At 53.0% G+C, this 15,248-nt stretch overlaps 1 protein-coding gene and 1 long non-coding RNA gene across 9 annotated transcripts in view; one reads left to right on the top strand and one right to left on the bottom strand.

The window, feature by feature from the left end:
* Positions 1 to 1,952: 1,952 nt before the first annotated feature.
* On the bottom strand, positions 1,953 to 8,474 carry LOC144314790 (uncharacterized). 2 transcript variants are annotated; one of them, XR_013380640.1, is made up of 4 exons: positions 7,997 to 8,474; positions 3,316 to 4,602; positions 2,769 to 2,874; positions 1,953 to 2,108 (listed from the first exon to the last, which is right to left on the bottom strand). It is a non-coding gene; the product is annotated as an uncharacterized LOC144314790 (long non-coding RNA). The 2 variants fall into 2 exon arrangements; XR_013380639.1 differs by lacking the exon at positions 2,769 to 2,874 and having other exon boundaries at positions 1,956 to 2,108.
* A 38-nt stretch (positions 8,475 to 8,512) lies between these two features.
* VWA5B1 (von Willebrand factor A domain containing 5B1) overlaps positions 8,513 to 15,248 on the top strand; it is a 48,059-nt gene continuing 41,323 nt past the window's right edge. For all 7 annotated transcript variants that reach the window (XM_077899333.1, XM_077899336.1, XM_077899335.1 and 4 more), the window contains exon 1: positions 8,513 to 8,670. The gene's annotated coding sequence lies outside the window, so the exon portion shown is untranslated. The remainder of the gene's footprint in view (positions 8,671 to 15,248) is intronic.

The raw sequence follows: 15,248 nt of genomic DNA, 5'->3' as shown, positions 1-15,248 counted from the left end.
TCACCCAGCAGCATGGCTGATACATAAGGCCCTCTGGAAGAAGAGGTTGGGAGCAGGTGCATTCAGTGTGAGTCTAAGAAGGCTTTCTGGAGAAGGTGTTGGAGTCAGGACTTAGAGACAACAATGGGGTGGGGGGGGATGTGGGCAAATGGATGGACACAGAGGATCAGGGAAGGTTTCATTCAGACGGGAGGTGTGAGTACAGGTTAGGAGGGGCAGGAGATCTTTGTCAACAGGCATCAGGTAGGTCAGTTTGAATTAACAGACAAGCTAGGGTGGAAAGAGGGAAAAGTATAACAATCATTCGGGCACTAGATGCCAACTTTATGCCAGGTTCTGTGCAGAGTGTTGGGTCCCCATTGTCCACAGCTTGCAGTCTCCACAATGGAGACGAACTTTAATCAACCAGCCAAGATTATGTAAAATAATGCCCAGGATAAGAACACTTGGACTTGAGGCCTCCTTGAGCTAGCCAAGAGGAGAATGCAAAGGGGTTTCTCAGGGATGGGGTGTGGGGGTGGGGTCAAGCTGGAGAGACACACGTGTGAGTCAGCTGCTCATACACTGGAGCAGGGCAGGCATCAACCACTTTAGGACAGAGGTAAGAAGTTCTGAGGTGAACCCTTGAGGAATGTTCTCCTCCAAGCCTCACGGAGGAATGAGTCTGCAAAAGAGACAGAGAAGGGGCAGATGGAGGGAGGTACCCATACCTCATGTCTTCTCTGCCTTGTGTTGTTCCCTTGCCAGGGACCTTACCCCTGGTATTTTATTTAATCCCCATATTATAGCTGATGAAACTGAGTCTTGGAGACCTCCAAGAGCTAGGTTTAAGGTCACCTAGTGAACAGCAGAGCCATTGCACCAAAAATGAAGCAAGGGATGCTCCTGAGCGTGTGCTATAGGCCCAGTGCCAGGACAGAAGCAGAATGAGGAGGGCTTCTGTGTCACCCCTGAGGAGATATTAGAACCATCATGGAGAGGGTGATTACAGCAGGATATGGCTGGGGAGGTTCAGGGGAGGGAGCCTCACACCAGATAAAGGAATCAAGAAATACTTCAGGGAGGAGGTGAAACTTGAAAGGGCCCAGAGGACAAGGAGGTTGGGAGTTGGGTGTTCATGGGGGCCTAGGGTGGAACAAACACGCTGCTTTGCCAGGAACATAGGGTTAAGAGGGGAGGAGTAACATGGGATGAGGCACCCGAAGTGGATCATCGGGGAGCCTGAATTTGACACAAAGAAGTTGGGCTTCAACCAAAGCTACTAGCAGTCCTGAAGCAAGGAAGTGCTGGTCAGATGGTGACCCCAGGAAGACAAATTTATGAACCTGAGGAGTTAAATTTTCACCTTTTGAATCCTCACTGAGATCTGGGGAATCAATCAGTTTGAAACTATTTGCTAGATTATGCACTGTGAATGTTCTGGAGTTCCAGGTGATCCTAGTACAAAGCTCTTCTTCTTCCTACAACTACATGGGGTTCACATTGTAGGGCCCCAGACACGAGATAGTTCTTTCATGGATGCCACTCCAGAGATAGTGAAGAATGCAGGGTCAGAACAGGCAGCTGAATGGATGCTCTCAGCACAGCCTAGAAAGGAACCATGGGTGAGAGCAACTGGAGCACAGGGGATTGGTCCATCTGGTTGGCCAATATCCCCTGTTCCTTGTTCAGATCCCATAAAGAGTTCTCAGTAATCATTATCTGAAACCCCACAGATGTGAGGTTGTAGATTTAAAAAAAAAGTCACCCTATTAGAAGAACATGAATGAACTGACCACTTAAAAAGTAATCCCCACCCGAACATCCCTCCTTGCTTGATGCCGGCATCCATCCCTGTGCATCACTTAATATCTATATCCATCAGGCTCTCTTTGAGTTTGGGGCTGTGTCAGCAGCTGAACATACAATGCTGAAGGATCACAGAATGAAACCAAAATCTTGTGAATGTTGTAGGATTTAATGAAGCCAACCAAAGAGGACATCGGAGGGCTCTTCTAATCCCACACAAAAGTCACAGATGAATGAGAATCCAGCAGAGGTAGACCAGGCAACCACAGAAGGGAAACTTGGCAACAATGAGTTCATGATAGGAAACTTGAATCATTACACTGATGGTGAAACAAAAAGTGAAAAAATGTCATATCATGTTAGCATATGATTTTGCACAAGAAATTTGTCTTCCCCCAACCCAATCCATACTTGATTTGTTGTTTGTTGAAAGGTTTAGCACATGGCCGTAATTATAATCTTATTTTCGTCCAATATAAAATTCCATTTTCATATTTTTAGTTTCACTTTTCAAAATAAAATCTCAGTTGAAAACTTTTTTTTCACTCACTACTTCATGTGAAATTATGGTCCCTGTCTTAAGTGGATTCACTTGAAGTGGCCTTGTTCTGGTCCAATTATTGAGGAAATATGGAGGTCGTTCAATGATTTATTCATTTAATGGGCACCTGCTAATTGCCAGATACTCTTCTAAGCACCAGGGGTACAATCATTAATGAAACATAGAAAAACCTTTCCCTTCATGGAGCTTATATTCTAGTGGACCCACTGGCCAAGTCCCCCTTCCCCACCTCTTACTCCTTTTCCAATATTGTGGTTTCTGTCTCTAGACCAGTGTCTTTGCTCAGAGATCCACATATTTACGGCTCTATTAGCCAAGTTAGATTAGGTGGTGCTGCACCAAAAAGCAGCAATGTTTTCATTCTTGCTCCTGCTATACAACCAAAATGGGTCATGCATGTTATCACAAAGACAGTCACTCTTGGGTCCAGGATAACAGAAGCTCCTTGTGGACAACTGTCCCCATGATCACAGTGGCAGGGAACAAGGTATGGCCAAGTACACATCAGCTTTGAAAGCTTCCTCCTAGAAGTGACACAACTCATTTTCACTCAGTTCATTGGCCAAAGGAAGACACACAGCTATACTTACTAGGGGACAGCCTACCAAGTGCCCAGAGGAGAACTGGAAAGGTCTGCCCAATAGTGTGAAGAACACAGGTGGGCTTTTTCAAGGGGCATCATAGCCATTATGACAATGCAAACAGAAAATGGTGGAGGAGAAAGGATTATCTTGGACTGAATCACTTCGGGCCTCTTAGCTCCCAACACTGGCCACTGAATACCCTGTGGCCAGTGGAATCACCTCCTGCCATCCTCCAACCCAACCTAGCAATGCATCTGGAGAGTCTATAGTGCCTTTAGCTCAGGCTGCTGTAAAAAAACAAACAAAAAAAACAAAACAAAACAAAAAAAACAAAAAAAACAAAAAAAAAACCTCGCATAGGTAGTGTAAACAGCAATTTACCTGTCATAGTTCTGGAGGCCAGAAGTCTGAGATCAGGGTGCCAGCATGGTTAGCTTCTTGGTGAGGACCCTCTTCTTGGTTTACAGCCATCTGGGCACCTTCTTGCTGTGTCCTCACATTGTGCGGAGAAAGAGAGCTCTGGCTTCTTCCTTTTTTCACTTAACATCATCATAGGGCTCCACCTACGTGGTTCCATCTACATCTAATTACCTCCCAAAGGCCCCATCTCCAAATACCATCACAGTGGGGACTAGTGTTTCCACATATGGATTGGCGGGGACATGGGCCTTTGGCCCATAGCATAGAGAACACTCTGCTGTAGGAGCTCCAGATCTCCTGTGTCCTTTCCCCCTCTGAACCTCAGTCCCCCATCCTTAAAATGGGTATAATAATTTTTATTTTGCCTCAACTCATAGAGCTCCAATTAATTCACAGATGTGAAAGCATCTTTTAAATTACTCCATAGGAGACACGGATGCTCAGTATTCATACTTTTATGGCACAGTGGTAGATGTGAAAGTGTCACCTGGTCAGAGACTAGAATCTGCTCACTACTTTAACTTCCATCATTTTCAATTCTTTGAACCTTGAAGTCTTTTCTAAGAGACTCCTCAAGAGCCTGTCAGGAGGTCTGGCCCTGAATGGCTTTGCCACTCAGCCAGTCTTCCCTCACACAGGCCAAAGCTCCCCACTCACCTCCAGAAGCCAGCCAGCCTCTCTCGTTCACATGGCTTGAGGTCACCCCCTGAGCACCCGAGCTGAGTCGCATATACCTGTGCAGATGCGGGGAGTACTGACTCCAGGCCAGGCACGGTGCTTAGCGCTTACTGTGTCATGGTAACACTCAAAGCAGGCCTGCTACTGTGCCCTTTTTACAGATCAGAAAACTGAGGCTCAGAGAGGTGAAGTGACTTGTCCTTGTCACTCAGAGGTACAAGTCAGAGCCTGGCTTCCAACCTAACTGTTGGGACTCCAGAACCTGAGCTCTTGACCTTCAGGCTGGCTGACCAGGGAGGAGAACCTTGCTCCTGGCCTCCTCTCTCTACCTTCTTGTCCTCCGCTGGTTGTCTTCTTGTCTCTGTTGCTGAAACCCCCAGCCCCTTTGTATCTTGGCCTCTAAGAGGAGGTTTTTGTCTTGCTTCTGAGCACATGAGACACTGTGTGGCACAGCGGCAGATGCATAAGCACAGGAAAGAGACCGCCGGACTTCCAGTCCCACACCCATCACTGACCAGCTTTGTGACCTTGGGCCAGTTTCTTCCCCTCTCTTATGTCCACGCAGATCATCTGCAGAAGGAAAAAGAAAGAATGAATGAAAAGAAAAGCACTGTAAGCTCACGAGGAATCAGTGCGCTAATCCACATAAACTGCTTAGCGCAGTGCCTGATTCAGTGACAGTTTGTTGTTAAGTGTCAGGAGCCTCTAAATCCTCTCTCCTTAAGCCTGGCTGGCGGTGGGGACTCTGTATCCTGGGCCCAGCTCCTTCCACTGCCTGCCCCCATTCCCCATTAACCTTAAGCTAGCTTCTCACCAATGGAAGCCCTCCCTGGATAAAGGGACAGGCTAACCTGTTCCGAGTTTCTCCTACACTGTTACCCCTGAGACCCATTTGGAGGCCTCTCTGTGTGTCCGGAATGTTCTGTTTGCCTCTTAGCTCAGATGATTTCCCAGTGGGGGTTGCTTCAAATGCTCCTACTCTGTAGGAGGAGATGGTGGTATGGATCCATCGTGGCTGCTGGAACAGGGGAAGGAACATCAGTCAGGGAGCCAGTGCGGTGTGGAACCTGGCATGTTTGCCCCAGTCGGTGCCAGGGATGGCAGCCTCTGAATGACAGCAAGCAGGCTTTTTGGGTCATTGATGGGGCCTTGGCCCCCGGATCTGGCTAAGAGGCAGCAGAAGGACACAGTTAACAGCCCACGTCCTGGAGCTAGACGGCTAGGGCTCAAATCCTAACTGTGCCTAACACACCAGCTTGCTGTGTGACCTTGAAATTTCTCTAACCTCTCTGGGCTGGGCCTTGGTTTCCTCTCCTATAAGGTGAAGTTATCTGCTTCATAAGGTCTCTATGGGGCTTAAATGAGAAAATCCCCTAGGGAACTTCAGTGATGCCTCTGGAAATGGCCTAAAAGTCAGACTCCTGGCCCCCCCTTGAAATGAGAACATTAAGATTGGGAACCTATGCACATCTTCTGTTCCCTTGGAACAGCTGGAAACCCTCGTTGTCTTCTGGACTTTCAACTTGGGAGAGAGGATTAACTCTCCAGGCCCAGCTCTTCATGTTGTTAGATAAAGATGCCAAGACCTGGTCAAGGTTGAGAGGTGACCCCCACCAGGCCGTTCATTTACTCGTTCTGCAATAAGTTTGAGGGCAGGAGAGATAAGGCTTTAAGGTTACCAGCCCAGTCTCTGAAACCAGAGTCCAAGCCCCAACTGCATCACTTATGAGTGTATCACCTGGAGCAAAGGATGCAAACACTCTGGGCCTCAGTTTCTTCATCTGCAAAACGGGGCTAATAAGGCCTGCCTCCTTCATAGGGTTGTCCTGAGGGTTCCCAGAGCAAATGCGTGAAAGGCAATGAGAATAACACCCGGCAGATATTATATGGCCTGACATGCGTTTGCTGTTAGTACTTTTTTTTTTTAAGATTTCAATTGTTTATTTATTTTTAGAGAGAAAGGACAGGTAGAGGGGCAGAGAGAGAGAGAATCTCAAGCAGACTCCGTGTTGAGCATAGAGCCTGAAGCAGGACTGGGTCTCACGACCCTGAGATCATGACCTGAGCCAACATCAAGAGTCAGAGGCTTAGCCAGCTGAGCCACCCAGGCACTCCTGGCTGTCGTTACTCTTGAAGAGCTCTTTCAGCCACTGTTCTTTGTGTTCAGGAACATAACAAGGAACAAGGCAGCTTTGGTCCCTACCCCCCGGAGCTTGTGGGCAAAGCCAGACCCTAAGCCAGCGACCCAGGAACACTGTGTGCAGGACCCAAGCGGTGGGTGTTGGCCATGTGTGTGACAGCAGGGTCACAGGCTGGGGCCCTTATGGAGTGGGCGGCAGAGCTGGCATCCAGGCCTGGGGACTTTGTCTCTTTGTCCAGTGCCCTTGGCCCACACAGCCTGTCTGTACCATCTGAGGGGACAGCATGTGTGGGGGAGTAGCCTCGCAGCGCGGTGCCAACTGACCTGGGACCTCAGACGAAGTTAAGGCAATGAGTCTATTCTTCAGCCAACACCCAGGCTGGGTGCTGTGGGAAACGGGGTCCCTGAGGGAGGCTAGAAGGCAGGTCTGGGGGCTGTGAGCGGCCATGGCCACCATGGGGAAATCCCAAGAACACAGCTGCCCAGATGCAGCCTGACTGGTGGGAGAGTAAGACCAGGAAGAAATCCCAGAGAGGAAAGGAAATGAAAGTATTGGCAACGTGGACGAGGCCCTGGGGTAACCCTTCTAGAAGCCATGTCTCACTTGCAATCCTTATAAGAGCCCAGGCGGGGCAGGGCGGGGCTGGTGGGGGCGGGGAGGATAAAATGCCACTTTACAGGCCCGTTATACAGAGGGCAAGACTGAGTTTCAAAGAAGTTACTGTGAGAAAGAATTGGAAAGAAAGTGGAAAGGCAGTTTCCCGAAGCAGGAGGCAGCTTCCTTCCTAGCCTGTCACTCCACCCCTTCCAAGCGTCTGGGGAAGGCACGGTACATATTGAGGGTGTCTCCTCAATTTCCGAGGAGCCCCCAGCGCGAGAGAGCAGTGCTAGAAGGCACAGGCCTGCCGGCAGGAGGGAAGACAGCGGAGTTAGATTCTAAAACAGCCCTTGGCCGGCGCCATCCTCCTGCGAGCCCCTCAGCGCACAGGGAGACGCGGACAAGGTGTAGGGCCTTTCCTGGGGCCGCGGGGACAAGGTGGCCCAGCTCAGGGAGCTCGCCTTTGCACATGCGGCCCTGGAAGGCTGGAGGGAAACTGCATTTGTGTAAACGGAGTCCAATTTTCCCAGCCACGTGTTGGCTCATTTCTGAAAGACCCTCAGTGGGCAGAGACCCCGACGATGCTTGGGTCTCACTGGGTCCCCAGGAAGCAAGCAGCTACTGTGCACCTGCCAACCAGCGCCGTTTCCAAGGATTCACGACACCTTCTTAATGGTGTATCATATAACGAAGGGTCTCTCCAGAAACCCGACAGCCCCCATGGAGGGCCTGGAGAACGAGCAGTTTTTGATGCGGCTGTGCCTGTCTCCCTCCTGCATCAGGCCCAGACGCAGCCTCTCAGCTGGAAGCCTCTGGAGCCGTGGGCGGCTTGGGCTTCAGCCACCTGCAGGGCTGGCTGACCTGGACATCCGGCCTGGCTGGACTCCAGGTCTCTCTGGGCAGTGCAGGCACACCAGGCACTGAGACGCCTGGGCATCTTCTGTCCTGACCGTCCCCCAACTCCCCAAGCCAAAAGAAGACTACATCTGTCTCTGGGATGGAATCCTACAGGCTCTGGGGTGAAAGAGATTTCTCCCACCATTTGCTGCTTTAAATGAGCCCACAGCCAAGGCCTGTTCCCACTCCCTGATACATTCCATCCTGTTCATTTACTCATTCATTCCCTCGCTCATTCAATATGGGACAAATGGAGGACATGCCATCATCCATTCAGGCCATCGGTGAGCACCGACTGTGGGCCAGGCAGCGGGGGAGAGAGTCCTTGCCTCGAGTACCAGGAGCTGACAGTCTCCTCGCTGGGGTGGGTGAGGAACGGGACACAAGGGCTCTGGGCAGAGTCCTTGTCCATCATGCTGGCCTCTGTGGTCCAGGTCGAGCACAGTTCTGGTCCACGGGAGGTGCTCCATCTACATCTGCTGAGCGGACAGCACATGGCTGATGAGAGAGGAGGTGCACCGACTGTGCTGGTGGGGGTGGTCATAATGCCAAGAAGACTTCATGGAGGGGGTGGCATTTGGACTGGGACTTAAGGATGGATGAGCACTCCTCTGGGGACAAGGGTGGGGTGGGGCCAGCCTTCCTGGCAGAGCCAGTCACATCAGAGGAGAAGTGGACACAGTCAGGCTTGTTTAGAGGAACAGCAAGTGGTGTTGACTGGTTGGAGCATGGGTTGGTGGGCAGAGGTGGGGTAGGGGTGGGGGTTCAGAAGCATGGATGTGGACCTGAGGGGAGACGTGTGGAGAAGGAGACCAGAATGTGAGAGCCCCAGAATTCTAGAAGCTTAGGACAATCAGCCAAGGCCTAAAAACCCATTGACTCTGTTGGTGCTGGTTTGTGTGTGGGATGGTTCTTGAAGGACAAGCTCCCATTGGGGGCATAAAAGCACGGGCTTTCTAGACAGCTTGGTGACAGGGAAAAGGATGAAGACCCGTAGCCCAAGGTGAGTGGGCAGGGTGGCAAGGCCAGGGTTGCTTGGTGGGTTCCGAGTCTATGTCTGGCCCCAGCCTGGCTGAGACCACCAGGCTGGGGGGCCCTGAGCTTGTGGACATAATGTGGGGGCATCTGGCCAGGGAGAAGCAGAGAGGTCTCCAGGTGGGGAAAGGAAGGCTGCCAGGCTGTCTCTGGGACAGAAAGTGAACTGGGAAAGAGAGCGGACAGGGCACATTTCAGCCCCAAGGTCAGAATCAGAGAGCTTACTGCGGTGGGCACTTGGGCAGGGACCCAAGGATCTTCCCAGCTGTGCCGACCTGGCACCTGTGCAAGCTCACCCAGCCCAGGAAGGGGCCCTTGCAGGGAGGGTCTATGAGAAAAGACGTGGAAGAGAAGCCCCCAGCTCCATCAGGACCCACTAGCTTCCCGCCCACTCACTTGCAGACATTCTGTCCTTTATCCATCTAGTTTCTAAGGAAGTGGGCACTGTCGCCGTCCCGTTTTACAGATGTGAAAGCTAAGGCACAAAGAGGTTAAGTAACTTGCTCAGGGTCACACAATATAGATGTGATAGAGCCCGGTTGAGTAACTGGCCCAAGGCCACCAGGAAGTGGCCGTCTAGGACTCTAACTAACCCAGGCAATGCTGCAGATCGTGGGGCCCGCTGCTAGCCAGCTTCCTCTTTTCTGATCCCTTTCTGACAAGCAGGCGGGCGGTTCCTCTCCTTGACCCCAGGACCTCAATGCAGGCATTCCACAGCCTGTCATGATGATGGAAGACAAGCAGGGTCCCCACTCTCTCTTCTCCTGGCTCCTGTCCCTGGACGTGTCCCCACAGCACAACTAAACCAAGTCACACTGCCTGCTGCAGGCTCCTGGTGGCCCAGTCGGTTCTCAGCCATGAAGCCTGAACCCCAGGCTGTTCCAGGACAACTGAGGCCCAGACCACAACCTGCCCAGAAGCTTCCCTGGGGCCAGCGATTGGGGGGGTGGGGTGTGGTGGCGGCGTACAGGGGCTGGCTGAGCTCATGGTGCTCAGGATCACAGCAGCAGCTCGAAGGGCATCACAGCCCCATGTCATGAAGCCCATGCTCCCCAGCCTCCTGGTGCTCCCTGCCCTTCCCCCTTCCTCCTCCAGCAGCCTCTCCTGTGCTCTCCATGGACTGGAAGCAGCTGGAGAAGGGAAAGGACAGGCGTGGGCTGGCGGAAGGCTGCTTCCCACCCCACCCAGCCTGACCACCCACCAACACGCTTCCAGACTTCCCCTCTGCACCTCGTTTTTCCCACCCATAAAGTGAGGGTGGGTGTGAGCATTAGCAATGGCTCTAAAGCACTAGAACCTGGGAGGGGCCCGATTTAGAGCCCCCCTTCCAAACTGAGCCCCGTGCAGGAATCCGGGACACAGGCGAAGAAGGAGATGCCCCCACGTTCTTACAGTACTTGGGGCTGACAAGCATCACCTATGGGCATTTACGGTGCTTCCGGATGACAGATGTGACAGGTGCTCGGAGGCTGTGGAAGCCTCTGAGGAGGCTGTGGCTTATCCACTGGGGTGTCGGGGGTGGGAGAGGGCCTCAAAGAGGAGGCGACAATGAAACTGGGCCTTGAATGTTGAACAGGACTTTGTAAGGCAGAGAAGGCAACCCTCGTTGTAGGAAGCAGCCGAAGGGTGAGAATGAACCTGGTGTGTTCAGGGCACAGTGAGGAGGTCAGGGTGTCTGGAACGAAGTGAATGTACAGAATGTACCAGGAGGTGACACCGGACAGAGATGGGGACCGAATGGGGACGAGCCCTGAATGCCATGCTGAGGGTTTAACCCGCCCCATCAGACAAGAGCAATGAGGAGCCATCACGCGCAGGGGAGAGGGAGGCTGGTGTGAGTTTGTGTGCCTGTGTGTGTGCGTGTGTCCGCGCGTGCGTGTCTGAGATGACAGAGCGAACTGGAAAGGACACAGTCTGGGAGTCAAAGGAGCAGGTCAGAGATGGTCCAAGGCAGAGGAGGGAAGCAGCAGCGGTGGGAATGGAGAGGAGAGGAGGCCCCGGAGAGCGCACGGGCAGAAATGTCACAGCTTGGGGCGCAGGCCAAGCGGGTGGCATCACAGCCCACAGGGCAAAGCAAGTACAGGAGCTGTGTTCCTGCTGCTTGGGCTCAGCTCCCAGCCCCGTTGCCTCCTGGCTGTGTGACCTTGGACAGTCCACCTGACCTCTCTGAGCTTCGTGTTCTCATCTATAAAACAGGGATACCCGAGAGTACCCACCCTTGATGGCTGTTGCCAAATTCGATGTATAAAGCCCGTGGAATGATGTTTCACCCATTCAAAACCAAATAGTTATCGAGCATCCACCATCCCCGGGCATTATTCCCTCTGTAGTGGGTATAGCAGCGAAGAAGCTGCAACAACCCCTGTGCCCTCGTTGGGGACGACACTCCGGAGAGCTGGGGAGACACGTCCAACCAGACCACTAATAAGCAGGACAGTATGCCAGACGGTGGCAAGTGCTTAGGAGAAATCAAGGAAAGAGGGCTCGGACGTGCTGAGCGGTGGTGATCTTTTAGAGCGACCTACGTGACTGAGCGAGTGGTTTCGGAGATGGAGCGCTCAGGGGCGGCGTCTCAAGCTCAGGGCGTTGGGAGTGGATGTGGCAAGTGGGCTGGGGCGGGAGCAAAGGTTCCAGAGAGGCAGAGAGTTGGGCGCACCACGGCTACGGGTGCTGACATCAGCCGATTGATGGCAGGGCTCGGGGAGCCGAGGAAGATAGGAGCCGGGTGCCAGGTGTTTGCTACAAGAAGGGTGTAATCGGGACCTTGGGAATGGCAAGTGACGGCGGGACATGGGGATGTGCCCGGAGTCAAAAGGCATCAGCCTGTCCTCCCAGATCACCACCATGGAAAACGGGTTTTATAGGCAGATTTTTTTTTTAATGGTGGTCTTGGAGCAGCAGCTGAGATGGAAGGCACATGTCCCACTTCCCGACTCTGAAGGGTGACAAGAGGCAGCCCCCTTTCCTGTCTAGAGCTGCAGGGGATGCAGGACAGGGAACTCAGAGAGAATCCCAGAGAGGCCCAGAAAACAGGGTGCTCTCTGGCTTCAGAATGGTAGCAGCTGAAGGCACAGCGGGTGGCTGGAGGGTGGGGGGTGTCCAGAAGCCAGCTCGGGGACGCAGAATCACAGCATCCCTGGTGGACGGACGGTCTGTTAAAGGTGGTGGGACCCTGATGCTGCTGGCAAGGGTGTATTTGGGGTCCTGACATAAATACCAAGATGAGAGCCTAAGGGATTCATTACATCTTCTCTGAGAAGGTGCCCTGAGCCTGGTGGTCAGAGGACCTCTCTCCCACGTCCAGGAGAATAAGGAACCCAGAAGTAACCAGCCTCGCATTAAGATTACGTATTGATTGATTCATTCATTCATTCATTCAATAGATATTTATTCTCCACCTACCATTAGTACAAGTTCTATTCAAGGTCCTTGGGATATTCCAGTGAGAAAAACAGACCCCAAATCCTTGCCCTCGTGCAGGGGAAGCAGAGGATAAGCAGCAAACATAGTACATATTTTATATTATAATATCATGTTAGTGGTGCTTGCTGAGGGAAAGGTAAATAAAATGTAGGACAAGGGATTGCATGTGAAGATGGGGGGACAGGCTGCTAGTTTAAAGGGTTGGCCTCCGTGAGCAAGTGCCCTTGAAGCAAAGGCTTGAGGGAGCAAAGGAGCGAGCCCCGAGAACGTCGAAGGGAGAGCATTCCTGGGAATGGGAACAGCCACTGCAGAAGAGTGAAGGCAGGAGAAGAGCTAGAAGGGCGTCTTCAGTGGAAGAAGGACCGGTGTGGGGGGCCTGGGAGGCACGCGGGGAGCCGTCAGGAGGACTGTACCCTAGAGTCACGTGACTGAATCCCCGGCTTCACTCTGCTCCAGTGGGAATAGATGGTGGGACGACGGGAGGGTGACAGCAGGGGAGGTGACAAGAGGGGGTCAGATCGTGAATCTGTTGGCTTGCAGCTTAGTATCTGTCTCTACCATTAGTTTATATCTCGTGCCTGCCTGGTTCCCCACGGCCTCCCTGGCACCTGGGTGATCACTAGAGGTTAGTGTTTGTGAGAGGCAGCTGGCTTTCATTCATTCATTCATTCATCCATCCATCCATCCATTCCTTTCACTGTACAAATATTCATTGAGCACCTAGTATGTGCCAGGAGCTGTTCTGGGTACCACATTGTTCAACGCGATCTTCATGGTGCTGGTGAAGTGGGAGCCAAGGGCCTCTCTGCTAGCCCAGTTTTATAGACAAGGGAGTCAGCATCTAGGGGCTGACACTCACTTGGGGGGTAGTGAAGCAGTCACTTATGCACCAATGTTCACGTCTAGGCTTGTCTGGCTCCAGAGAGGCCTGTCCGAGGGACAGGGATCGCTGGAGATTTACGGGGTCTAGACCATCAAGGACAGCCTTGGTATTCAACAGTCACCCTGGGAACCCCCCATAACCTGAGTGTTGGCCTGGCTGGAGGGAGGGCACCCAGCATTATTGGCTCACAGGACTGGCATGGGGTGCTCTGAGGATGCTCCAGAGGAAACCCTACACAGGCACCCACAGTATCCCTCTGTCCTTCCACTCCCCACCTCAACTCGTGTGCAAAACCAAACACATCTCTCTCTGGGCCTCAGTGTCCCCATCTGCAAAACAGTGCCGTGCCTTATAAGGTGGCTGTGAAATAATACATACATCTAGCACATTCGATGTCCAGTAGATTCCAGCTGCTGTCACTATTCCTCCCCCACTCCTCTTCCTCTGCCACTAGATTGATTGTAACTCCTTAAGGACAGAGCCGTGTCTTATCTTTGTATCCCCAGTGGTTAATTCAGGGCTTGGAATACAGTAAGTGCTTATCAGTGCTTGATGAATTGATGAAAAATATGCATTGTGTAGACCCCAAAGAATTCCAAGTATACTCTTCCCAAGAAGGAAAGGTACTGGTTATGCTAAAAGGTCAGTTCTGAGTGAACCTGCCCCATGTTACCAGCCTCATTCATTCAAGCCCCACTTCCCAGGCAAGCCCCACCCCTCCCCAACTTTCTGGGGACCTTATGGGGAGATGCCCTTGGCCAAACTCCCATCCCAGGACAGATTGAAGCTGAAAGCCAAGTTCGCCACACATCTGGGTGCCGGTTGCCCGAAGCTGTGTTCCTCGGGAGCGCTCTGGCCGGGAGTGAACCAGGCTGAGGAGGAGGGAGGGAGGCTGGTGGCAGCGGAGGTGGCTCAGGACATGGACTCCGTCAGCTTGTCCTGTCCCCCAGAGGGAGTTAGGCTCTGCTGGGCCACCAGAACAGAGAACACTCTCTGGGGCAAGGCAAGGTGGCTGGAGAGGCAGCGACCCCCTCGGGGCTCCTTATCTGCTTCCTGCTGCCAGTCAGTCGGCCCGATAAGGCAGGGCTGAGAGCTGTCTGGGCCGGAGCCAGAAGGGAGAACATAATTAAAAAGGCACTGGTGCCAGGCAGAGAGGCGGGCGCCCCAGAGGATCCCAGGGCGGTGAGAGGAGCACCCGGACGGGAAGGGTTCCCTTCTTTGAGAAAAGCACGCCTTGAGCAGCCTTGCAAAGGATTGCAACAGGCCAGCCGCCCACCGCAGCTTGTCCTGGCTCACCCTCCCCAGGGAGGAGCCCCCAGAGCGAGGGATCGGGACCTCAAATTTGTATTCCCCACACTTTGAGTTCACTGCCCGTCCCCACCGCACCCTTCAAGCACAGCCATGACCGGGGAGGGTGTCGGGAGCCCAACAGATTGTGTGCCGCCCTGAGAAGTGCTCCATCCTTCACTCAGGAATGACCGCAGTCCTCGGTTCCTGTATGTGTTTAAGCACTGAGGATACACTAGAGACACGGCCCATCCCTCCGGGAGCGCACACTGTAGATGGGACGACAGCAACCAAATAATCTCACACCACAAGCTGCATCCCTACACATGGATGGAGGTGCCCTGAGGGAGAGACTCAGCTCTGCGGGAGGCAGAAGAACGGAGGACGCTGGGCCCTGGTGGTGTGGCTTCCGCACACAGTGACCCTGGGTTGACACTGAAGGACACTGAAGAGGGAGGTTACTAGTTTAGAACTGGGTCATGGGGTGAGCCTTCCAGGGGGTGAATGGAGGGACAAAGGTGGGAGACCACGAGCCACATTTGAGGAATGGACTGGAGGCTGCCTGAGGACGAGGTGACTGAGCGACTGGCAAGGCCGGCAGGGCCAGACTACACAGACCCGTCTTAAGGGTTTTGGTGTCCACCCCAGGAGCAGAGACCGCTCCAATTGGTGCGTTGCTATGGGGGCCTGGTCACTGATGGGAGTGGGGGTGACAGTAGATTCAAGGGGCCAACTGGGAACCTTGGTCCAGAGAGACGTGGTGTGGCTGGGACGAGGATGCTGCTGGCGGAGAATGGATGGGCGCCAGGGCATTTGCAGGGATGAGACACAAGCCTCGGCTTTGGACTGGGTATGGGTGTGGTGAGAAAGGTGCCAGGAATGCCTCCAGCCCTCTGACGTGCACACCTAGAGGAATGGTGGCTCCTTTCATCTGAGCATCTTTCGGGTGTTCA

The sequence above is a fragment of the Canis aureus genome, chromosome 5, assembly GCF_053574225.1.
Source record: "Canis aureus isolate CA01 chromosome 5, VMU_Caureus_v.1.0, whole genome shotgun sequence".
NCBI classification, from domain to species: Eukaryota; Metazoa; Chordata; class Mammalia; order Carnivora; family Canidae; genus Canis; species Canis aureus.
Note: the sequence above shows the minus strand (reverse complement) of the source record. Positions and strands in the feature narration are given on the sequence as shown.